General features: G+C 40.2%; 1 protein-coding gene across 13 annotated transcripts in view; it reads right to left on the reverse strand.

Moving 5' to 3' along the window:
* Positions 1-20,151, reverse strand: part of MAPK10 (mitogen-activated protein kinase 10) — a 265,869-nt gene extending 245,718 nt beyond the window's left edge. For 9 of the 13 annotated variants that reach the window (XM_050945175.1, XM_050945168.1, XM_050945174.1 and 6 more), the window contains exons 1-2: positions 19,730-20,047; positions 15,503-15,615 (exon numbers count right to left, since the gene is read on the reverse strand). The gene's annotated coding sequence lies outside the window, so the exon portion shown is untranslated. The other 4 variants (XM_050945171.1, XM_050945170.1, XM_050945172.1 and 1 more) reach the window with 4 other exon arrangements.
* Between the last annotated feature and the right edge of the window lie 6,047 nt (positions 20,152-26,198).

Consider the following 26,198-nt stretch of genomic DNA (forward strand, 5'->3'; position numbering starts at 1 on the left):
CTAATTTGTCTAGGTCCCTCTGTATCCTATCCCTACCCTCCAGCATATCTACCACTCCTCCCAGTTTAGTGTTATCTGCAAACTTGCTGAGGGTGCAATCCATGCCATCCTCCAGATCATTAATGAAGATATTGAACAAAACCAGTCCCAGGACTGACCCTTGGGGCACTCCGCTTGATACCGGCTGCCAACTAGACATGGATCCATTGATCACTACCTACTGAGCCCAGCGATTCAGCCCGCTTTCTATCCACCTTATAGTCCATTCATCCAGCCCATACTTCTTTAACTTGCTGGCAAGAACACTGTGGGAGACCACATCAAAAGCTTTGCTAAAGTCAAGGAATAACATGCCCACTGCTTTCCCCTCATCCACAGAGCCAGTTATCTCGTCACAGAAGGCAATTAGTTTAGTCAGGCATGAATTGCCCTTGGTGAATCCATGCTGACTGTTCCTGATCACTTTCCTCTCCTCTAAATGGTTCCTTGATTCCTTGAGGATCTGCTCCATGATTTTTCCAGGGACTGAGGTGAGGCTGACTGGCTGCAGTTCCCCGGATCCTCCTCCTTCCCTTTTTAAAAGATGGGCACTACATCAGCCTTTTTCCAGTCAGCTGGGACCTCCCCGGTTGCCAAGGGTTTTCAAAGATAATGGCCAATGGCTCTGCAATCACATCCTGGGGAACTGTGATGGACTGTACTATGCAATAATTGTAGAGATGATGTTTCTGGGTGAGAAGCATAGAGGGCAGTGAAGGTAGCTTCACCTTCACCATAGCATTTGCAATGCCTCATACAGTGGAACTATTCCAGGTGGTAGGAAGATTTGTTAATCTGCACTGAGGTTTTCCTCACTCTGGGGAATTTTCAGGTTATTTTGTTTATAATATTGCGTGGATTAGGATTAATTTTACAGACACCTTTGTGCACACGCCCTGTACCGCACTGGGCACCAGGGAACCAATCGTGAGGGTCCAAGATATTTTGGAAAGGAGGATGCCTCATGACAGTTCAAAAGCTGAGCGCTACTTCTATCTTAGAATTTCCATTTGGCATACATTTTAAAATGAATAACCATCTGACATTTTCAAGGGCAGATTCAAAAAGCAATTCATCATTTGAGGGTGAAACTAAAAATTAATTTAGAGAGGAAGGGAATGGAAAAGGGAGAGATGACATGGGACACAGATGGTGTCCTGGGGAAGAAAAATAGCCTTGTTAAGGCACAGGATTGCAAGACAGAAAATTTGGTTCCCAAGTCTAGCACTTTCTCCGTGAAGAAAGCCCATTTAAAATCAATCTGCTCACATACTTGTTTTATACTTACCTGTAATGAAAGGGTTGTGAGTAAAACACTTTGAGAGTTTTTATTAGAAAGTACCTGACAAATGCAAAGTATTATTACTGCTTTATTATAAAGATTTCAGTGTCACTTCTGGTGAGATATTTGATTTTTCTATTTTGTAATCTGGGTATAAATCTTGGTTTTTTTGCATAATACTTATGCTATTTTATATATGCTTATGAAGTTTTCAAAAACACTCTTAATGAGTTTAGTAATACCTTCACTCATAGCTGAAGACATTTTAAAAAAATAATGGGACAGATCCCCAGCTGGAGCAGTCAACGTATCTTAATTGAAGACAATCAAGCCACTCCGATTTAGGACAGCTCAGAATCTGGCCCAGCATGTGCATTATATTGAACTTTTAACAACATATAGTGATCTTAATAGTTCCAAAGCTATTAATGGAATAGCCATATTACAGGCAGAATCATTTGTCATCTTCATAAATGAAGCAGTTATAGAATCACACTTGATACATATGCATTCTAGAATCTGAGAGACTGATTCAGCTGCTAACTTGTGCAATGACTGAGATCAAAAAAGCTATTCTCTTATTCCTGATTTTACTATTTTCCCTTAGGTACTGAAGGCTGGGAGCAGCAGATTAAGGGCTCAATGCTGTTTTGCCACAAATCTCAGTAACAGCATGATGAGGCCCTTAAGATGAGATGTGAAAACTGCCACAGTGAAAATGTCATTGGCATGTACAGTACATAGCAAGAACACAATCAGGAGACAGACTTCTCCCTTCCAAAAGATATTTGAGGGGGAAAATAAAAAGTCAGCAACCCACAATACCTGCTCTTTTCCTTTTCTTTTTCCTTTTTTTTTGGGGGGGGGGGGGGGAAGGGGAGGGGCAAGAGGAGCAGGACGAGATTACAAAATAAAGATAGGGTAGCAGTGTCCTAACAGCTTTCAAAGTAACAGAGGAAGTACTACTATGTTTCTGGCAGCAGTCAAATTGTCAGTCATCTGAGTATCTTCAGGTTATTTATTAAGTGTTCTTTCCTTTGAGAGAGAGAGAGAAAGTGGCACATGAAGGGCTTGGCAGCATGTGAACCATAGAACTGAGCACAAAGACTTTCAATAACGTCAGCAAGTTCTTTTTAGTACACAACATATCTCAAAATATCATGGACAAGTGCCCGTTTGGAGGTTATTATTCCATCTTTGCAGTTTGATTAGAACTTTTCTAAAGTTTCCTTAACTTTAAGAGCATTCACACCAATGACATGGGGTCCAGGCCAGGACTTTGGAACAGCCAGAAAACAGAAACTGCCACAGAGAACATTTCCCAGATCAGACTGGGAAACGATTGTGGCGTTTGATCAGGAATGTGTGAATACAACTGTAGGGTATGTCTGATGAGCTTACCCAATGTTACTCAATTTTTATTGTGATTTTCACACTTTCGAGTGTTTTTTTCATACAATTTCAGCTCCTGAAGTCATCTGATTATATGAGAATCTTGGCTTTTTTTTTTTTTTAAACAAACAAGTTCTGAGCCCTCACAGTTACAGACAAAAGCTAGAAAACATGATCCAAAAGTATCCTAAAGGCCCAGAAACCTAAAGGCAAATAAACACAATTTTAAAAAAGAAATCTCATGCTTTTTAAGCCAGTCTCATGGGGGGGGAGGGGTAAACTTGACCCAATCTTTTTTTTTTAAAAGAAAATACTTGGGGTTGACAATACTGTTTTACAATTGACAAGAGGCCTTTGCTACAGATAAGTTTGAAAGCCGATAAGAATATTTTACCTGGGTCACTGCAACATGGGGCACGTTGAAGGTAGTACCATTCAGGTAAAAGTATGTGAAAAGCAAGAAGAATTCCAGAAACTTCATAACTAAACATACCACAAAAGTGATATATATTGGCTTTGTCGGCACATATATGGATTCTTGAGCATCTGCACAAGACATTAAAACAGCAATACTAAATTGAAATTAAGGGCCAGATCCTCAGCTGGTGTAAACCGCCAATATTCCACAGAACTAAATGGAATATGTTAATTTACATTAGCTGAGGCTCTGACCGTACATTTTAGAAGCATGGCATGCTCATTTGTTTGCACAGGACAGCAGGAGTGACATAAATTCATAGTCACTAAAGAAACTTTTGAAATCTGTTCTATTCCCCAAGGGTAAGAAAGGCCAAAGTGAATACATCTATGTCTGTTCCCAGCTACACAAAAGGAAAATCAGTGCACTGCACTCCAGGTTTGCTAGATTAAGAAGAATTCATTGCATTTAAATTTTTCTTATCAATGGCTATATAGATTATTGCCACGATAGCCACAAAAGCTTGAGGTCGTATTTGTATGGCATGAAAGCTATTTCTCTTAATACAACTTAGTAAAGTATAATCAAGTTAATTTTAAATACAACTGTAAATCAAGCATTCATAATGCCATAAAAATATATATCCCTGAACTGATGACTAAAATCTAACTTGAAATTAATGCAGATATTATAATTTGCAATTAAACTGTGGAGCTTTATTTCAGGAAAAGCTCAGAGAGGAATTAGTTTTCCAGTTTCAACAACAGTAGAATTAAATGTGTGCATAATTTTTCTTTTTTGTTGCTTGATCTTTCTATGTTTGGGGAGTAAGTATATTTAGATTATCCCAAAATATAAAGCCAACCAGTGGATGTTAACTCTTCTCTGAAGTAAGTCGTATGTAGACTATTGGGGAAGGGATTGAAAATAAAGCCACGAGTCAGTTAAAGTGTTCTATTTAACCTACATTAGAACATTTTGCTTAGGACAGTAAATGAACTTGAAGGGTAAAATTCTCCCACCAATGACTGTTTCTTTTCAGATAATCTTACCTATTCAATTACATTTTCAGGAACCTATTTGCATTTTTATTTATCTCAAGAAAGGGGGATAGTTATGGCTAGTAAATCAACTTCAGTGCAACTTGAGCACACAGGGATACGGAAATTCAGAAATACAGGATTATGGATTATTGTGTCAACTGGTTTTGATGGGTTATCTTTTGTGCTTGGTCAAGGGAGTAACAAGGTGCCTTACACATCCTTACTCCCTTGCAAGGGCTACTCATATTGTGAGTAGCAACACAGAGAAAAATCAATGCCCACGAGGACTTTACTTCCCCTCATATCCCAATTAAAGTGGGTTGGGTGTGGGAAGGAAAAGTGGTTCCACACACATGCCCCACCTTGTTCCAGCCAGCACACCAATGGGAGTAGCTGTGCCAGGTGTAGGGCTTGCACTGATTACATTCCACTCAGAGCAAGGGGGAACCAGGTCACGATTCTCAGTGTCACAATCTGGTTCGAGTTCTGCTCTTGATGCAATGCACTGCCTATCAGGATGCCACTAGCTTCCATTACATTTTCATGCAGGCTACAATCTTGCAACCTAATCCATGCAGGTGGAATCTGATTGCAGGACTAATGGCAGAGTTCGGATCATAGGCTACCCTTGATCTTGACATTGTGATAAATGAGAATTCTGCACATGAAGGAAGTAGAATCTGTCCCTTGAATTCCAAGTCAGTGTGAAAGGCTGCAATATAGTTATTGAAAGAGAATATGGAAGTTTGGAAAACCGTCACCACAATAAAAACCAAAATCTCAACAACAGTGTCTCAGAAAGCAAAGCTGCAGCTATTCAAATTTAGCTAGCTCTAGAATTAATATAAATATTCCTCCTCAAACAAAGGTCTCCCATTAATTAACACAGCTGAGACTAATCTATTAATTTCAACAGGAACATTGGGTAGCCTAAGGATGCATGATTGCACCATTAACTATTAATATTCACTGCTTCTCTTGTCCATCTGTACCGGCTAAATAAGATGAAGTCCAGCCAACCACTTCAGTGTGATGCCCAAGTGCAGTAGTAAAGATCCCCTATAATAGATAGTGATGTTTTGGATGGAATGACTGTCAACATGAAACTATGCACATGTTTGCTTGGTAAAAACAACAGTGCAAAGCCCTGGGACTTGACAGCAACACAGGTGGCATTCTACTGGGGCCCACAGGCATTACTCTGTCTTTGGGATACAGTGGAGGAACACTATCTCAGCAGGAGCTCAGGAAGGCTTTGTGCCTGAAGCCACATAAGGCCTCAGAAGGGTAATGGCTCAAAGACCTCCCTGAGCTTATTGCTAACAGGAGCACTAGCCCTGTGGAGGAGTCAAAGTACTCCCTCTCAGTCAGGCTGCTGCTCCCACAGTAAGACATTCTTGCACATACCTCCTACCCTCCCTGACACCCTCATGAAGGGACCAGGCACAGTCTGGCCCTCAATGTACCAGCTGAAATTACAAACAAGCCAACATGGAATTCCAGAGAGATGCTGAGAGACATACATACTCCTCCTTTTTTAGGGGTAACTTTCTTAACCCAGATTTCCAAAGAGAAAGCTCATAGAAATGGCTGGTTTGATGCTTTCCAGTGTAATAATCAACATGGCCTCAGTAATTACTCTCTGTTTGATTGCCGGCTCTGCAATGCCCATAAGTTAGAGAAAGATTGTACGGGAATAGAGAGAGATTTGGGTTTTGCTTCTCTCTTTGAATACTGCTCAGGTCATTTAATTGCATCTGAGTCTAAGCAGGTACTGCTGCCCTGGAGAGAAGGGGATAAAATGAGGCCCAGCCAGGGCCACCTCTCCTCACCAGCTCCCCACAAACCTAGAACTATTAAGGGGTAACAGCCACTCGGGACACTCGGATGCTTTCCCTGCCATGTGGGCTTAGGGACAGAAAATGCAGGGAGGATCCAGCCAGACACAAGCTTGCAGAGCAGCTACACAATCAATCTAAGTGGGACTGACAGACTGATGTCGTCAGAGTATTTTCTACAGTTTTGACAGGACATTCTCTGTGCTGGTTGGCTGTTTGCTCCAAGCTCTCCAGCCCCCTCTGCTGACACTTTCCCCTTTCCCACCACTATCTGGTAACTAGGTTCTTATACCATGTCCATAACTGTAGCATCAGAAAACCACAACCCACCACTGTGTCGTCTTTCCATCTCTTACCTGGTATTATATAGGATCTGTTATTGACCTGGAATCTTCTGAAGTGGTTTATCTATTCTTTAGGCTCTGCAGTACATCCTCAAATCAAAATGTATTGGCTGTTGAGGGTTCAGGGCAGACTCCTCATATTATTTAAATGGAATTTTGGTGGGTTATAAAGAGAGGCTGAATGGTTCAGAAGTTTAGTGGTCAGTGACCTGAAACCCAGCCCTCAGGTAATGTTACACCAGCGCTCTTGCTAAACTACATAAATACTAAACACTTGTTCCCCATATTTGGGGCATGATCCTGGGAGATGCTGAACACTCCTGCCGGATGGAAATATGGATGCTTAGCACCTTGTAGGCTCAGGTCTTTAAAGAGCAGCTGCGAGATTGGAGGGTGTGGGGGAGGGAAATAGCAGTCAATCACATTGAGCTCATTGATTTCAATGGGAGGCCTGGGCATCCTGAACTATTGACAACAGGGCACATCATACCTTGGAGTCCACCATTGCCATACAATTTGACGTAACCTACGAACTGTCAGACACCAAACAAACCAGTGTACAGTACGTAATACCAGCACACAACCCAATGTCACCTCACCTTCATTGTATGCTGTTTTTAATCCTCAATTGCAAAAACAGAATAAGAGGAAACAAACATCTGCCAGTTGTGACCTGCAGAAATTTCAGATCAGATGAAATTACTATGGGCATATGGGGAGTTTAAGTAGTATTTCCATCTTCTGAAACAAATGGAAACTTGACTCACTTTACTGTCCATCAGCTGGCTTCAAATGACTACCTTGCACGTTCGATTTTGAGAGCAAGGTGGTAACTAGTTTTATCTACCTATTTTGAGTCCTTTTTGGACCTTAAAATTGGGGGAAATTCTACCATTGTGTACTGTACATGCTTTATATAGGTTTGACTGACTGCAATGGGTGTCATGTGGCCCTGGAATTTCAAGTTAGCTCACTAGAAAGCATATCCCTTCTTTGTCATTTACACCTTTTGGGGTGTATTTTACACTTGTTCCACATGAAAAATGAGCATAGGATATGGCCAAATACCTACATTTCCTACTAGACCACAGCTTCCACGTAGTCTTTACAACTAGCACCTGTAAGAGACTGATTATTAAAATAAGGGCAAAAACTGAGCTTCAAAAAATAAAACTTTGCTTTTATGAATTTTATTTCTCTTTGCTCTTATCACTTTGCTCTCCTGTTGTAACAGCATACTCTGCAATTACATGTGTGTGAAGCTCTATGCATTCATGTTCAACGAGCAAATGGTAAGAAAAAATGTCATGCCGTGACACTTAGTTACTATTTTTCAGTCTGTTGTGGATTTCTGAAAGGGCATGTTTACCATTTTTTCTGCTTTTGATGTGGGAAAATGTAGACATTTTCCGCCTGGGCAATAAATCCATCCTGAAAGTTCATTTAATGGAACATGTTGCATTGCTTGCTTATATACAGATACTTGCAACATAACAAGTAGTGAGGTAAACGTAAATATATCCAAATCCTGTTCAGAAAAAAAAAGACTGGACAATGATTTTACTTGGAACCCAACTTTTTCTAAAAAAATTTTCATTTTAAATGTCAATAGACAATCACCACCAGTATAATCATAATCTTTCCTATAGCCCTTTAGAAACATTAAACAATATTTATATATGCAACCTAAGTCACTACTTACTTGTATCAAAGTGTTCAGATACAACATTTATTTGGATTAAAACCTTAGGAGCCAAATCATTTGTAGAAACCATGCACACCATCCTCCCGCTCGCTCTCTCTCATTCTGTCACTAGCCTTTTGATTTAATTTGGTCAGATTAAGCAGGAATAATGGAATAATTTGATCACTGTCTAGCAAACATTGCCATTTAACTCATAAGGACAAAGGCCAAAGTTCTGATTGAGACAGAGGAAATAAAAATTGCAGAGCCAACTTGAGGTACTTTAATGGGGCCTGACTTTCAGAAAGAGCGGAGCACTCACCTTCTGAATATTAGGTCCTTTTTAGCCTACTTCAAATTGGCAACCAAAAATCACTACTCACTTTTGGAAATCTTGGACTTTTTGGAAATGTTATCCCTCACCTCAGTTTAAAAATGGTAAAGCTGAGACAAAGCCTGTAACAACCAACAGTTCTAAGCTCAAACAACTAGACTAAACTTCTCTAATAATGGTAGCAATATTAGGGTAAGATCGTATTTATCATAAATGAGGACACTACATTGGACTCTAATCCAGCCATCATTTTATGGTCCCCACATCCTCCTGGAAATATTTAAAATCCACCTAATATTCTCAAGTGCTGCATTTTTCAGTTGGACAACATATGTGTAAAAATCACATAGAGCCAAACTACACAGTTGATGTTGAGATTATACGTTATACATTGTGTATGTATTTATTTAGATAATTCAAGTTATCTAAATTAACTATACATTTATCTTCTGCTCCTGATTTCCCCTCTAGAGCAGGCAATACAATATGTCCTAGTGGTTTGTGATAATTCTACCAACTTTTGATCTATCTATGCTGCTTTCGGGAGTTATGTCATCAAAAGTGTGGAAAAAATGACAGGCATCCTTTTCTGGCAGGCAAGAGAAGACCAGTGGTTCCCCATTTGAGCTGGGGGCTGCTGCCACACCTTTACACATACAAATGGAGTCTGTATTCTAGGCAGCTTTGCATGGAGTTGATTGTATCCCTGTAAACAGAACATGCTTTTCTCTGTGGAATGCTGTACATTCATGTTAAAAGAAAATTATTGGTAGTATTTACAATATAGTGACTCAATGCCACTAAGTAAGCAGTGAAATGTCATCTGAAAAATGACAGATCTTTCTTCTCAAGCTGAGAAACCTATTATGACTTCATATTGTATGCCAGCTTTCTGCCGCCATAGAAAAAGATCAAGCAAATCCAGACGGATTTTGAGTTTTCTTCTTTGCCGCCACTAGGGCATCTCACTACACCTCAATTCTGCAATCTTTGCGCACCTTAGAGTAGTATTCTTGAGTGTGATTACATGAAACTTGCATAAACTCAATGTGACGACGCACATCAGTAGGTATTAATGTGGGTAGAAGTTGCACAATCAGGGCCTAAACTTTAAAATCACGCTCTTTTACATGTAAGTTCCCAGAATGTTTTTGCAGCTCTCAGCTATGACTCCAGAATGCTGATTTCTGAGCTCTGGTAACACACACAAAGTTTTGAGCTACTCCATATTTATCTTGGTGGCTACATCTACACTGTAAGACCAACTCATGGCAACAATTCTCAATGCCCAGGTCAACTGATTTGGCAGCTCACACTACACAGCTTAAAAAAAGCAACGTAGACATTCAGACTCAGGCTGGAGCCCGGGTTCTGAAACCCACCCCACTTCACCAAATTTCAGACCCTGGGCTTCAGTCTGAGCCCCAGCATCAACACAACTATTGTTAGTCCCATACGCTCTCAAGAGGCTTGTGCGTTCGAGTCATTTGACCTGGGTTCTGAGATTCATTGCTGCAGGTCTTTTTTTTGCAGTGTACATATATTCAGAGACACCAAGATCAGAATATGGCTTACTGTGTTCAATGTTTATAAGGATACCAATGAAAAGAAAGAGCCACTGATAGAATTAGAGTTTTATATAGTTATGAAATATTGTAATATATTGAGCTTAAGATTCGTGAAGGATAAGAAATCCTCTGAGGATCTTTAAGTGCTTACATATTTAAAATTACTGTACCCAAGGTAATATGAAAGCCCTAGTTAGTTTACATAAGTTGATATTCCAAACCTACTCCATCTCTCACTACTTTCACTTAATTTCTACCAGAGACTAACAGCCTTGCAAAATTCTACACACTGGGGGCATGCAATTTATTTTTATGGCTAAATAAAATATTGTCAGTTATTATATTACCTGCCTTTTACTGGATGATTGGTGATAGGCAGATTTTGTGCCTCAACTGATACATATTTACGATTTTGAAAGTTTGTTCCATCTTATTACATGGCCAGTTTATTCTATTAACTAGAATAATACTGTAACTTTTCCACTTGATTACTAAATTCCAGTTTTCAGAAGTGACATCTGATTTCACAAACATACAAATTCTAAATGCATAAAAGCCTGCATTTTCATGTGCAAATGGATATTTGTCCATACGGAGTCAGTGATCTACACACGTAAGTGCCAAACTGCAGTCCCAAGTATTGTGCAAATGGGTAACTTGTACATCAAGCTCCTGAATTCAGAGCTTCTACTCACATAAGTCAAGCACATCCATGTTTACAGGACTGGGGCCCTATTGTGCATATGCACAATACTTTTAACTATTGTATTAAATATCTGAAGGCATATAGACTTCTTTCAAAGTATTTAAACTATCAGCTCTCCAGAGCAGGAACTCTACACTATCCACTTAGCAAAGTGTGTGAGCTCTTTTGGTTGGTGCCATGTATTTCTGATCTAAGGAGGGACTTGCAACCCACAACGCCTCTTGCTGGATTGTGTTGAGAGCACATACTGTGTATTATCACCTATAACTGAGATACAGGGAATAAAAGATAATGTTCAAAAGATTTTTTTCTTCTCTAGCCTGCATGCAAAAAAAAGCACCGATAGAAGCGTTGGTCGATACTTTGGATATTCTGAAACAGTTTCAGTCTTTGCCATGACATCTTGGTGACCTGAAGCATGAATGATTCAAGTTGCATCACAATGGGACAGAGGAATAATTGTACTTCAGAATAACCAAAAATTATGTGTACTAGCATTAGCATTATGTGTACTATTACATATATAACGGGTGGAAGGTAGAGATGATATCACCCCCACCCCAAAAACTGAGTTAGTTAAACAACTAGATTCTAAAAGCCACACTGCTAAAGGCTGATTGACCCAAAGCTTCACCTGCATTGGCAATGTTCCTGTATTAAAGTTCTTAAAATACATTGAGGATTCCATGTAAATATGATTTAAACTAGGGCTGTTGATTAATCAGTTAACTCACGCAATTAACTCAAAAAAATTAATCACAATTAAAAAATGAATCGTGATTAATCACACTGTTAAACAATAGAATACCAATTTAAATTTATTAAATATTTTGGATGTTTTTCTACGTGTTCAAACATATTGATTTCTATTACAACACAGAATGCAAAGTGTACAATCTCACTTTATATTACAAATATTTGCACTGTATAAGTGATAAAAGAAATAGTATTTTTCAATTCACCTCATACAAGTACTGTAGTGCAATCTCTTTACCGTGAAAGTGTAACTTACAAATGTAGATTTTTTTTGTTACAGGACTGCACTCAAAAACAAAACAATTCCAGAGGACATGCACCCATGCTGATGACAGGTTCTGCTCGATAATGATCCAAAGTAGTGCGGACTGACACATGTTCATTTTTGTTATCTGAGTCAGATGCCACCAGCGAAAGGTTGATTTTCTTTTTTGATGGTTCAGGTTCTGTAGTTTCTGTATTGGAGTGTTGCTCTTTTAAGACTTCTGAAAGCATGCTCCACACCTCGTCCCTCTCAGATTTTGTATGCAACTTAATATTGTTAAACCTTGGGTCAAGTGCTGTAGCTATTTTTAGAAATCTCATATTTGTACCTTCTTTGAGTTTTGTAAAATCTGCTGTGAAAGTGTTCTTAAAAAGAATGTGCTGGGTCATCGTTCAAGACTACTATTACATGAAATATATGGCAGAATGCAGGTAAAACAGAACAGGAGACATACAATTCTCCCCCAAGGAGCTCAATCACAAATGTAATTAATGCATTATTTTTTTAAATGAGTATCATCAACATGGAAGCATGTCCTCTGGAATGGTTGCTGAAGCATGAAGGGGCATAGAAATGTTTAGTATATCAAGCATGCAAATACCTTGCAATGCCAGCTACAAATATGTTATGCGAACACCTGTTCTTACTTTCAGGTGACATTGTAAACAAGAAGCGGGCAGCATTATCTCCTGCAAATTGTAACCATACTTGTTTGTCCGAGCGATTGGCTGAACAAGAAGTAGAACTGAATGCCAGTGCTACCATTTAGGCAGCCTAGGCAATTGCCTAGGGCACCAGGATTATTCGGGGGGCGGCATTTTGTCGGGGGGGCAGCAGGCAGCTCCGGATGATCTGCCGCAGTCGTGCCTGCGGAGGGTCCGCTGGTCCGCGGCTCCAGTGGAGCTGCTACAGTCATGCCTGCGGACAGTCGGCTGCTCGCGCGGCTCCAGTGGACCTCCCGCAGGCATGCCTGCAGCAGCTCCACCAGAGCCACGGACCAACGGACCCTCTGCAGGAATGACTGCAGCAGCTCCACCGGAGCCACGGGATCAGCGCAGGGGGCGGCGAAATGGCCGTGCGCCCAGGGCATGAGAAACCCTATCACCGGTCCTGACTGAATGGACTTGTAGGCTCTAAAGTTTTACATTGTTTTATTTTTGAATGCAGTTATTTTTTGTAAATAATTCTACATGTGTAAGCTCAACTTTCATGATAAAGAGATTGCACTACTGTACTTGTATTAGGTGAATTGAAAAATACTATTTCTTTTGTTTTTTACAGTGCAAATATTTTAAATCAAAAATAAATATAAAGTGAGCACTGTACATGTCATATTCTGTGTTGTAATTGAAATCAATATATTTGAAAATGTAGAAAACATCCAAAATATTTAAATAAATGTATTTTATTATTGTTTAACAGCACAGATTAATCACGATTATTTTTTAATTGTGCAATTAATCTTGATTAATTTTTAATCGCTTCACAGCCCTAATTTAAACACGTCGCTGCTCCATCTCAAAATACCATAAGAAAACTCCCAAACTTCTGATAAGAGTTTTTTGCAATTCTCCATGAACAAGTCTGTAAAAAATTTCTTCCGGTTAGAGCGTGCATGCACTGATTTGTTGCAAACAGTATCTTATCTGGATGCTACAATCTTTAGAGATGTGACACACCTTCATTACAAAATCCAAAACATGCAGACTTTTTCTGGTTTTCAATACAAACTTGATGCTCAGCCAGATCCGTCAAGAGTGTGGTAAGATTCACACTCTTCTGAATGAATTTGGGCTTTTTTCTTAGCAAACTTGGATGAAAACCACACAACTCTGTGGTTTCAACCTAAAGAGCAGCTTCATCTGAATTTCTCCTTTATTTGTGTGTGTTTATTTGAAGCTGAAAGCAAAACCCATAGTTTGTGACCCATATGGATATAAGCCAAAGAAAGTTTAGTCCAGGAGAAAGCCTACAAACTCAACCAGCTGAACTTTGCATAGTTCTAACTGACTGTGCATAGTTTAGGAGCTCTTTTTTGGATTGGAGGAATTCAGACTAGTATATAAGAGGCGTTACAATTTAAACTCGTTCCCTGCTAAATGAAGATGAAGACTGGTGTGCTTATTAACATGGTCACAGAATGGCCTGCTCATGATGATCACAAACCTTGCCTGTAATCCACAATCTTGGAAACCAATACCACTCATTCTTCCCCTATCCCCACCCTTCCTGACCAGAAGTACAGCCCCACATTCCATTCAAGAACCTTACTCTCATTAAATATCCATGCATCGGCAACATCAGTATCCAAGCTGCCCCACTTCTGACCTGAATTGTAGTACCCACCCAGCATACGGTTTCCCTATTTGAAAAACCCCTTTGGGAAAGCAGATTATGAGGCTATGCTAAAGACCACTGGGCACTGTTTTTCCTCTCTCACCCCCACCCGCCCTCGAACAGAAACAAATTGCCTCAATTGCTTGCTATTCCAGGCCCAGCCCATATTCCTTTGCAGCAGCTCTCACCAACAATACTGAGGCCATCCTAACACATTGCTAATTTTATTATTGCTATATTAAACACATGTTAGCATAATGCACTGGCTTGCATGTGTTTGTGTACCCCTTTATGCTTCATCTATAGAAGAGAAGAGTCTGTTACAGCTCCTAGCTACAGAATCTGGCTTTTTAGCTCAAGCTGAGAAGACTCAGGTCCTCTCTTCTTGAGTGGAGCTTACGTGATTCCCCAGGACATGGAACACACACGGAGACCATTGGCTTACACCAAATCACAGAGGATGTGAAGGTTTCACATCCTGAAGAGCTGGGATGGTCCTCAAGGAAAACCACAGGATATGTAATGACATACACATCAGAAAACTCATCTTGGAGACATTGCAGGCTGTACTTGTAGCTGTTGTCAAAGCTGCTAGGATGCAGTTTGCAAACCTTTCTGGTATGGTCAGCTGAGGGTGAGCTTTGCCAAGTAGCAAACATATTTGTGGTAAAAAAAATAAAAAATAGTTCTTGTGTTTTTACAAACACTGGCTCAATTTCAAAAGAAATGTGGTTACTTATAAAATTAAAACATTCATAGCAAATAAAAATCTGGTTTGTGATAATTTTGGACATCTCAAAATTAAGTACCAGTACCTACCGCCATATAATTAAAATAAAGCCCAATGGATCAATTTCAAAAGAGACACACAATCAAGATCAAAATGATATATTCAGAAACCTTCCTTTCCTGCATTACTAATGACACCCAGAAGGATTAGTAAAACTAAACGAACTTTTAAAATCTTATTTGTCTTTCACCATTCATGCTGCTTATTTATTTTCTGCACTTCACTTGGCTCAGATGGTCGGGTTTACTGTCAATTTCACTTTCTCTTCCTAGTGGTATCAGACAAAAATATCTAAATCCTGCTGCAGCAAACCAAGGAAAATAGGATTTATGTCCAAAAAATCCCACTAAGCACGCCTCACACTGAGGTGTATTTAGTCACCTCAGAGTAAAAAAAGATACATAATGTAAAATGATAAACAGTGGCATATGCCTATAGTTATATCAAGTCCATAACACTGCATGGTTTTTATGTTACTACTGTATTGCCTTCACACTGCCTCCAAAACTATAATTCCATTACATTCCAGTGCGGCAGTAATAAAGATTTTAAAAGACAAGACTTATAAGGCAGCTCTGTACTCATATTGACTAAAAATGACAAAAAAAGACAGCATTTAAAATGACAGCTTTAACAGCATACAAGTTGGCATTAAGTAGTTTTCAAAAGAGTGTTTTGTATTTTTAAAGAATCCATTGCAACTTACCACAGCTTGTGCTATGTCTCATCTATAGGAAATGATTGGGAGGGGTCAACTTCATGCCTGAATTCCCATAGCTGAATCTGGCCTGCTGCTGGTACCAATTTCTAATGCTAGCCCTAAACACAGAAAAACCAAAGAGAAAGAAACATTGTATTTTACCTTTTAAACATGAGTTTTTAATTAACACACACACAAGAAATGAAGACTAAAATATAAAAGGAAGGAAAATCCTCATTAAATTAAAATTACAACATTAACCCACTATTTTTTGCGTAAGATTTAAGATTCTTTTGTAATATAATCACCACAGTGAGGGAATTTCTAAGCAAACAAAATAGGTTGCTCATGCATTTGTCACATGATACGGAAGGCTGCTCTAGTCCAATATCAATGAACCCATTAGGGCTTAGGCAAAGTTTTCTTACCATTCATTCAAAACACAAACTGCAAGCAGCTCAAAAGAAGATTGTGCTGAGACTGCATAATAAGAATAGCACATTAAGAATCCTTATAAGAGGAGGTTACTCCTTAATCACAAGCTTTTTAAACCATCTTAAGGTATTGGGCCAAACTTTATACTGACTCACATCCTATGCAATCCTACTGTAGTCAATGTTTAATTCAGTATTTGGCTCCTTACGGTGAGATCCTGGCCTCTTCTGAAACCAGTGGTGCATTTTCCATTGATTTCAAGGGGGCCAGGATTTCACCCTTGGGGTTTTTTTGTTTTTACTATTTGGCTATATGCCAAAGGCCACAGTCTGTGCTCTAGTGTATCCATTTTGTACCCTGAAAGTGGTGCAAAGCAGCCCCAAAGACAACATGTCTTGCCCTGGCAGAATCATGCCAGTGCAGAGCCAGCAGAGCCATTCCTAACCTATCCCACCTCCTGGCATGGTCAGCAGGATTGTCAGGGCACTCAGAAGCCAATGGCTTTTGCAGGAGCTGTGCTGGGCACTCCATAGTAAGAGCTGAGAAGCTGACCAGCCCCCATCCCCATTGTGCAAAAGAAAGAGAAAAGGATCAGAACCTACTGAACGTGTCTGATTTCTTTTTTCTGCTCCCATTACTTTAAAAAATACCAAAGAGATTGTTCTTAAAGCTTGCTAACAATAATAACGGTGATGCTCTTAAGTTAGGACTTTTGTATATTAAGTAACCAACCCAAGTCAAATTGTATTACCATCCGATAAACTTCTGAAACTAGAAGATTCAGTACCATTAAAATTACATATTTACCTTCCTCTTCACAATATCGCCTTTCATTTGTACTTCAATAATCAGTGTCTCAGTGCAGAGCACAAGAATATGACCCTAACATCTAGTATTCCACAGAAATGAAGGTGAAGTTGTATTTTGCTTTCAGTTACTAATAAACAAGGTTTCTACATTACAGTTGACTATGTTACTCTAAAAGATTCTTTTCCCCCCAAGTCTCTGTCCCCAAGGTGTGGGTACTATAGTAAGGGGAAGGGGGGCAGCAGCTTACGGCAGTTACAGCATAGTTTTGGATTAGTGCCAAATCTACCCACCATATGGGGGGGGAGGTATTTTTCTTGGAGGGTAGCACTGAACTTCAGAGAACCTGTAGCAAGGGAAGCAGAGAATGGATAGAATCAGGAAACCAATTTGTATTTGTTTGTTATTTTGGTTCAGCGAAATCTTTTTTCCCTTCCTGTTTGTTAGCTCAATGAAGAAATAAAGCAGCATGAACGATAGCAAAGCCATGATTAAATTTTTTTTAAGTCATCATTTCTACTAGGGCTACTATGAACTAAAAATGTGACCAGGATAATGGGAGGTTTAAGTGGTTTGGAGTGCTCACCACCATAATGTTTATAGTTTTTGCTATTTAGGAACCATCTAAAGAATGGTGTTCATTTGCACTGCATTGTAATTTACATGTACGTTTTAAAGCTAGGACTTTTCTCTTAATTCTGTATTTTAAAATAATTGGATTTTTTTAAAAATAGCATATGCGTAATAGAGGAATCTGATTCTTTTCAGGCCTGCTTTTGCTCCCACTGAGGTTAAGGAGAGTTTGCAACATAATGCAAAGCAGGACTGGGCCCTATAATATTCCAAAAGGATAACATAAAAGGAAATTTGGTAGATCTCCCATTGTAATATAAAATCTGTCTTTCAAAATTCAACACTTGAACAATATTGTGCCTTGCAATTATTGACCGGTACTATGAAATCATTAAGTAATGGCTGCAGACATGCCAGACACTGACAGCAAACAACACATTCGTCCCTGCTCGGATCTGCTCATAAACCAACCCTTCCAGCACATACACACTTCTCTCAGCAACAAGAGAAATGTTCTCTAATATCAAGCATGCAGCAGAGTCAGCTGAAGGTAGCTAATATTTCATGTTAAGTGCTTTTTACCCTTATCCCCTTCAGAAATGTTTCTGGAATCATAAAGCTCCTCAATAACACCATATTAAAACAACAGGACCCTAACAAATTATCCTGCTGCTGTTTCAAAGCATGTGTATAATGGTGCATGTGTGTGAATATGAGACAGAAAGAGAGAAAAATATAGTTTCATGGCTTTCTGAGGTCCAACCACGTCTATGATTCACATTTGTGTTCCCAATGGAGAAAAATCAATTGCTCCATCCAGCAAAAGCAGGTATTTTTATACCACTTTGGGGTCTAGAAAGAGTATCCAGCAGGCAGAAGGAAAACCAGGGAAAAGAGGGCACTTTACTCCAGCATATACTATGCAGTCACCGACACTGACATGTTTTGAATTAGGGTCAGAGGATCACAGTGTTTATACATCTCCTTATGTCCAGGTAAACTGAATCAAATGTGTTTGCATGTGGCGGAACATAACACAAATAATTCCAGTATATTGTACATGCATGCTCTCACTCCTCCATTCCCCCACTTTTTAAAATAAATTGGCCATGCATGACAAAATATCTATGTCCTGCAGCCAGCTCATTTCAGAGAGGTTCCTTGATTTGACAATGTATACTATGTTATTTAATATTTCCCCATAAAAACTCTTCCTCTGTGTCTTCATTTCCTTTGGTAAAATCTGTATTTATATTTTGGTTTGGTTCATCTTTCACCGGGTCTCTTGCAAAAGTCACAGTGAACAAATCACAGAAGGGGAAGGCTGCATTGAAGATATTGTGAGGCTATGCAGTAAAAAGGAGCCCATGTAAACAAGCTAACAATCACTCAAGGAACAAGCCCATTCAGATTCTCCAGGGGCACAATTTGCTTATTAGGCATGGCTGTGGCATTTCACTCTCCAAGGAAAATGCAGATTATTTTGTAATAAGCCCCCCTTTGCAAAAGAAAAAAGCAAAATAGTTAATTCTGTTGCAATAGCTGTGCTGCCAGAGCTGTGTGAGGATTTTTCCATAAAGCTACATTGATTTCACTGCAGTCTAAGAAATTGTCGGATTCTCTTCTGTAGCATACTCCTGGGCAATTATTTCGCATATCATTTTCCTAAGGGCTTTTGGTGTCTCTATAAAATGCAGCCGTTTTTGTTTAATTACACCTGGAAGTCATGCAATGGAGTGAAGCCTACCTTAAGAGACCACTTCCTTCAAGACATCCCTCCATTTGCCTATAATTTTTATCAACTACCGCACACATCCCAACACCACAGTTTTTCGGACACACTCACTCTCCTTCCCCTCCCCCATCCCCACTCCTTTTTTTTTTTAAAAACATTTAACCCCTATGCAAAAGGCCAGTCCTTTTAGCTTCTGGATCACAAAAGGTGTTTATTAATAGCAATTCCTTTTTTTTAATGACTATATAGTTATTATTTTATATAGCTCTAGACAGATACACACCCAAACAAAATGTTTATTTTGCTGAATTAAAAGCCAAGAGTTATCTCCCAAAGAAAGCCCCAGCAGTTTCAGAGGTAAGGAGGCTGAGTACAGCACTACTGTTTACATGCACCAGCTGTTAAATCACTATCACCACATCCATGCTGTGCCTCTGCACTGCTCCTAAAACCACCCATCACCTAAACAGCCCAAATAGAAATGTTCATACACACCCAAATACAGGAAAATGATGGTCCTCCAGCCACAAACTCTGTAACACTGCTGCCTTCTTGCATTGGTTAGCAGTTTACTTCATTAACCTGGTTCTCTCTCTCATTTTTTTTTTAAATCAACAATCAATATTCATCACCCCACCCTGCGAAGGCAGGTTAGTCGTAGAATATTAGCATCAACCACCTACCATTCCGTGCCTGCGAACTATGCTCCCGGTACAGCAACCCTTCCCTCAAACTGCAACCTTACGTGGTATTTTTAACCACATTCCAAACTGAGGAGGAAGAGATGGGGTATTAAAAAAAAATAATTATAATGATGGGCAGGTGACTTCAAGGCAAATCAATTTTAAAAGTGTACTAAATAAAATCCCTGGGGGAAAAAAATAAAGCAGGAGGGGGGAAAGGGAGGGAAAACATATGATAATAATGAAATAAAAGGGAAAGAAAGAGTGGCTTGCTGAATCACCCTCTTTCACTGCCTGGAAACCATTGTGCAGCGTGATGCTGGCTGTACCATTGTGGAACCTACCAGAGGAGACAGGCAGAGGGCTTGGGGAATGGGGCTGCTATGGCAACTGAAAGGAGCACACGTGACGTTAAAGCTCAGAGGTCTCGAGGGTGGGGGCGAGAGAAAAGAGAGAAGAGAAAAAAGTCTAATCTGCTGCTACAGCTACTGTATCTCCCAGTGAATTGGGGGATAGAGCAGACTGCAAAGGGAAGCTGAATCGCCTTCTGTAGTAGTTACCAGCACCAGCAGCACTGGCATCTGCAACATCAGGGAGCTAGTCTGTATAAAGAGTAGGTAATAACAGAAAGGATTCACTTCATGCAGCTCTGACCTCTTGTTTGCAGTGGCTGCTGCGCACACAGGGATCAATGCAGGGAACCCAAAACCACACCTTTTGTGATCCATTCCAGCTTTGTGTTCAAATAGCTACACTACAACAAACAGCAGGGAGTTACTTCCTTCTCTATACCATCCTTTATAGCTATTTGAAATACACATAGGCAAGTAATGCATCTATGAGGATAGAGCCCCTAGAGCAGGACCATGGATTTGTTCTTTGTTACCAGCATGCTGTGCCCTTTAGCTGGATACTCAGGATGCCAGTATTGTGTACCCTCCAGCTCCAGAAAGCCAGCTGGTTGGTAGATAGATACTAGTGTAGTTTGACTTGACAGACTTTGTTCAGATTTTTGGAGTCTTCTAATTTAGGGGTTATGCAACTAGCACTGTCAAAATAGTTCCTATTTGAGGCACATTTGCTTTACATGTCTCAGCAGTTGCTCTGCCCTTTTGCTGTTCAACGGCAAGGGGAAAGATGGTCTTTGGTTAATGCACTGAACCAGACCTCAGGAGGCCTGGGTTCAACTCCTGGTCCTGCCACAGCCTTCCTGTGTGACATTGGGCAAGTCATTTAGCCCCTCTGTGCCTCAACTTCCCATTTTCTAAAATGAGAATAGTGTTAACTCTCCCTCCCTTTGTCTGCTTAGATTCTAGTCTCTTAAGGACAAGTAGTATCTGTTACAGTGTGTTCGTACAGTGCCTACCACAATGGGGCTCTGATCTCAGTTGGAGCCTTTAGGCACTTCTGCAATACAAATAATAAAATATAAGATATACAAGCAATGTACTGAAACCCTTTATAGTATCTAATTTCCATTGCAGAAAGAATTAACTGCTGTCACAAAGAGATACAGGATCAAATATAAAGTAAATACTCCACACACCCTAATGGATTTGAGTAATTCTCTAGCCATCACTGCAATCTTCTCTTCTACTAGGGACTCTGCTCAATACCAGATTATTTTAACTCAGACCAATACATTAACTTTGAACTTTGCTATTATATCAGAGATACCCAATTGCCAACCAAAACAACAACTCTTGAGTATGCCATGCTTTTGCTAATTATGTGCGTTTTTAAGTGAACCATTAGCATTCATAGGGCATATACAGGAAAATCTGTGGCAAACCCAGTATGAGGACTGATGCATGTGTGTGTCTTTTCTCCTTTTTGTTTCAACAACATGCTGGCTACCCAAGAAGCATGCATGGAGTTAGCTGTGGCTCATGCATGCCAACTGCCATGACATAATCACTGCAGTACTTTACAGTTGCTTACAAAGTGACAACTAAGCATCATCTCCACCAGCACTACTCATTCATTACCAGTGGATACTGCAAGGTGGGTGAGCTTCATGTGTGGCAGAAAGTACTGAAAGGAAACAGAGGGAAAGGGTGGGAGTTTGGGAATAACTTGAGAAACCAACTACAGAAGATAAGATGGACATAACTGCATATCAGGGACAAAGCTTGAGACCCGAAGCAACCAACAAAGAATACATCTCTTATTGAAAATGTTGCCAACCCCCAGTTTGTAAACTGAATGGAACTGACCTGCTGCATTTACGTTCACAGACATTAGATCTTATTAAATGTTCAGTATCAAAGAGGTTTCCTCCAAAGAAGTTTACACCTCAGCTGAACGTGACTTTCCTCATCACAAGCCATCACACTACCATCTTCTATGTCACTCAGGCCCATAACCTGAATGTCCTCTTCAACTTGGACCTCTCTCTAGATTCTCACAACCAGGCTATTTCCAGGTCTTGCTGATTCTTTCTGCATGACATCTTTAAGATACAGTTTTCTTATCCAGTCACAGAGCCAGAACTTCTCCACATTATCATCTCATGTTTCCATTACTGAAACATCCTTTTCTCAGGCCTTGACTAATCTAATCTTTCCCTGATCACATCCATTCAGAATGCTGCTCCAAATATCATTTTCGTAGCCTGTAACTTTCACATCATCTTCTCTTTGCATCAGTTCACTGGCTCTCCCTGCTGACTATTGCATCAAACATAAGCAGTTTGTATTCACTTTTCGAGACGCTCCATCCATCCCCACCCTACATATCATCAACACTCACCCCTAACCAGCCCATGAGGCCAGCTTCCACTAGCTACTTGTTAAATTTTCTACCAAGCACCATTGTGCTTCCTCCCACATTGCTTCTGATGCTTGGGAGGATCTCCCCCTATAAACATCCACCAAGCTTCCTTGTTATCCACCATCTTTAAGCAACATAAGCTTTCACCCCATATGCATGGGAAATTATCAAAATCCATACAGCTGCTGTCACCTCCTTCTGCTTCAAATACCTCCTGTAGACTTACTTAGATGGTAGTGTAATGTAGGTATCATGTCTAACAACAGCTAAACAGGGGGGGCTAATGATTATTTAAAAAGTGCTCATTTTATTGTTCTCATCCTCCCCACCCTATTTGTCAGTTTCACCTATTGCAACTTATCATAACTCTATACTGTGAGTTCTCAGAAGCAAGTTCTTCCACTGCATGCATGCAACAGCTAGCACTATGATCTTTCATTAGGGTCCCTGGGCACTGCGGTTAATACAAATAAATAGGTCTATTTATTGAGTTCCTCTTAAAACATAATAGGTTAAACATGCTTGTCCTTTGTTTTATTCAGAGATAAAGACATGGTGACTCTATACCTATGGGGTTTTAGGGTGACACATCACCTGAGTACGACAGGCCACAATCTCAGATGCAATGTTGGAGTGAAGCAAATTGGCTGGAGGGTCAAAGCTCACAGCTTTGTTTTACCAGAGCCCTGCTATGTGGTTACATGTGAAGTCTGCTGCTGATTTTGTTATCATCTTCAGCCAAAAATGGTTAAAAACAAATACTGTGTGTGTAATAAAAATAAAAATAGGCTAGAAAAGAGTAACTGGAGTCTGTGTCCAGTTATTTTTCTCCCAACAAGTTAATAGCCCGTTACAGAAGTTCAAGCTCTTCTTCACCAATCAGAAGCCAAGACAATAAAATTGAAGCAGCATTGTCTAGTGGGGATTAAAAGCCGACTCAGCCCCCGAAGCCGTACAGGGTGCTCCCCTGGCGCTTCAGGGCGTACACTACATCCATAGCCGTCACCGTCTTCTGCTTGGTGTGCTCGGTGTAGGTCACCGCATCGTAGATCACGTTCTCCAGGAAGAACCTTCAGCACCCCCCGGGTCTCTTCATAGGTCAGCCCCGAGATGCGCTTCACCCCGCCACGGCGAGCCAAGCAGCAGATTGCAGGCTTCGTAATACCCTGGATGTTGTCTCGTAAGACCTTGCGGTGCCTCTTAGCACCTCCCTTACCGCGACCAGACATACCATAAACAACCAACTCACAACACCACCGAGACCAGGTGCTGGTTGTTTTTTTTTAATGCTATTTAGGCACCTAAAGACATAAATAATCACCTAGCAGAATTTTCAGAAATGCCTAGGCACCTAATTCCTGTTGAAGTTAGCATGACCAGACAGCAAGTGTAAAAAATCAGGACAAGGGGCGGAGGATAATAGGTGCCTATATAAGAGACAGCCCCCAAAATCGAGACTGTCCCTATAAAATTGGGACATCTGGTCACCCTAGTTGAAGTCTCCAACTGGTTATGTTGCCAGTGTTTGGAGGGGGGCCTCTGAGGGATAATCCATTCTTCCCTTTTCCTGCTCACTGAATAAACTCAAGAACAGCCACTGCTTTTCATCTTCTGGGTCAAAATTTCCAATCACACCAATTCAAAGTTTCAACAGATCATTTGTTTCTAAGCAAAACAGGTTTAAAAAATTTCCCACATAACTGGCATTTTTTTTTTAAAACCTCAGCTCTACTACAACCCCCAAAAAAGACATCACCCACGGAGAGTCCTTCCCAAGTTTACACTGAGCCTTGGGGCAATTTGGGCCCTCATCCTGCAAAGAGGAGTGCGCATAGAAGTGCAAGAGCCCTGCACCCAGTGCAAAGCCCTGCTGAAGTCAACTGAGCTCTGTTTCCTGGCCCATTTATAAGCCATGAAGAAAGACTGGGAAACAAAAGAGCCTACACTCTTTCAGATGTAGCAAAAGCTTCAAAAAGTAATTAGGGTATTTGTCTTTTGAACAACCAAGCTAATAGAAAATTGCACCTTCCCAAATGCTGGTTTTTGTGATAAAGGAACTGTGCTTCCTAAAGGCAGTCAGAGATTTATCAGCATTTCACTTCACACACATCTGTAGCAATTACAACTTGCTTTATGCAGTGCCTTGCTGAAATGGCTCTGTGGCTTGGCTAAGGCACAGTAAGAGCCTATTAAATGTATCCTGGCTTGGAACTGAGCTCATGGTGATACTGTAGTGGCTAGATACAGGGCTGTGAAATTCACACCATGGTAGGCAAAGGGAAGAATAAACTCAATCCAGGAAGGGTTGTGGGGAAGGCAAATGTAATATCTCAGTCTTTTTAGATCTTTACAATGTGGGAATAGGCAGGAAGCCCACTGACAGCAAAATACATTCCTTATGGCATAGCATGCTTTGAAAACATCTATGTTCACTCTGTGCTTCTAAAATAGACTTACTGGTAGGGCAAAACTTTGCACAAAAATATTCATGTTTTATTTTCAAAACAACAAGTTCCCAAATATGCACTTCTAAATTTTGTAGCCCAGCAAATGAACAGGTGAATAGACATCTGCTATACCCTTTTTGTGGACAAAGAGAACTTTTCTTTGAACTCAATCTTCCTACAGCATACCTGTAAATGCTCATATCCAGTACTGTACCATGCATATAAAGAGAATGCACCTGGAATACGAGAAGATAGGGGATCAGATGTGAGATTCTTATTCACACCCAGCTTCAATGCTTGTTCATAGATTTAGTTAATAAAACTGATAGATATAGATAAATGATCAATTCCTATACAAATAGGCAAATCAGCTGTGTCTTTTGCCCATGATCAATAGATCTTATAGCAACTCTCCCTCCATAAATGGCATTATAAAGGAAGTGGCAACTGTGAAAGCAGCAGGTGTGCCGGCACTGGAAGAGTTCTACTGGCATGTCTACATTGCAATAACAGTGGTAATGCTGCAACATGGGCTAGCCACCCAAGTAATTACCTTCCATTTCAGGTCAGCTTCTACAGCCCACACTGAAACTGAGCTGCCATGGCTTCACCACTGTAGTACTGCAACTAGCTAGATTAAAGCTAGCTCTGTCATGTCTACACATGCTGCAGTACAGACATACCCTTTGACTTAGTCAGGAAACAAGTAAGGTAGCATCTTTGTGTTCCAGTAAGTGATACAGGGCTTGTTTTCAAGATGGAAGCTGGGGAGAAACACTAACATGATTTCCAGCCACACAGCCACTCCTCTGATGGATATCCCAGTAGTGGGCACACAAAAGCCTCCTTGAAAATGGACCTCCTGGAAAGCCTCCTGGAAAATGGCTGCTTTAGAGCCTGATTCTGCTCCTACTATAGTCTGCAGCAAAAACACCCACTGAGTACCACTACAGCAGGGTTATAAACTACACCATTGGTTGACACTCTCCTTAGTTGCTAAAAACATTTTCAGTTCAACTAGCTAAAATAAAAATTGACAGAACAAACTGATAATCAGCCAAGACCAGGAAAAAATTTTCCCATGTGGTATAATACTGCAGACAGAGCACTGATCCAAAGCCTGTGGAAGTCAGTAGAAAAACTCCCATTTACTTCAATGGGTATTGGATCAGACCCAAAATTGGGCCACAAGTATTTAAGTGCATAAGCAATTGCAGGATTGGGACTTTGTGAAATGAATTTGTTATTGC

This window comes from Gopherus flavomarginatus, chromosome 3, assembly GCF_025201925.1.
Source record: "Gopherus flavomarginatus isolate rGopFla2 chromosome 3, rGopFla2.mat.asm, whole genome shotgun sequence".
NCBI lineage: Eukaryota > Metazoa > Chordata > Testudines > Testudinidae > Gopherus > Gopherus flavomarginatus.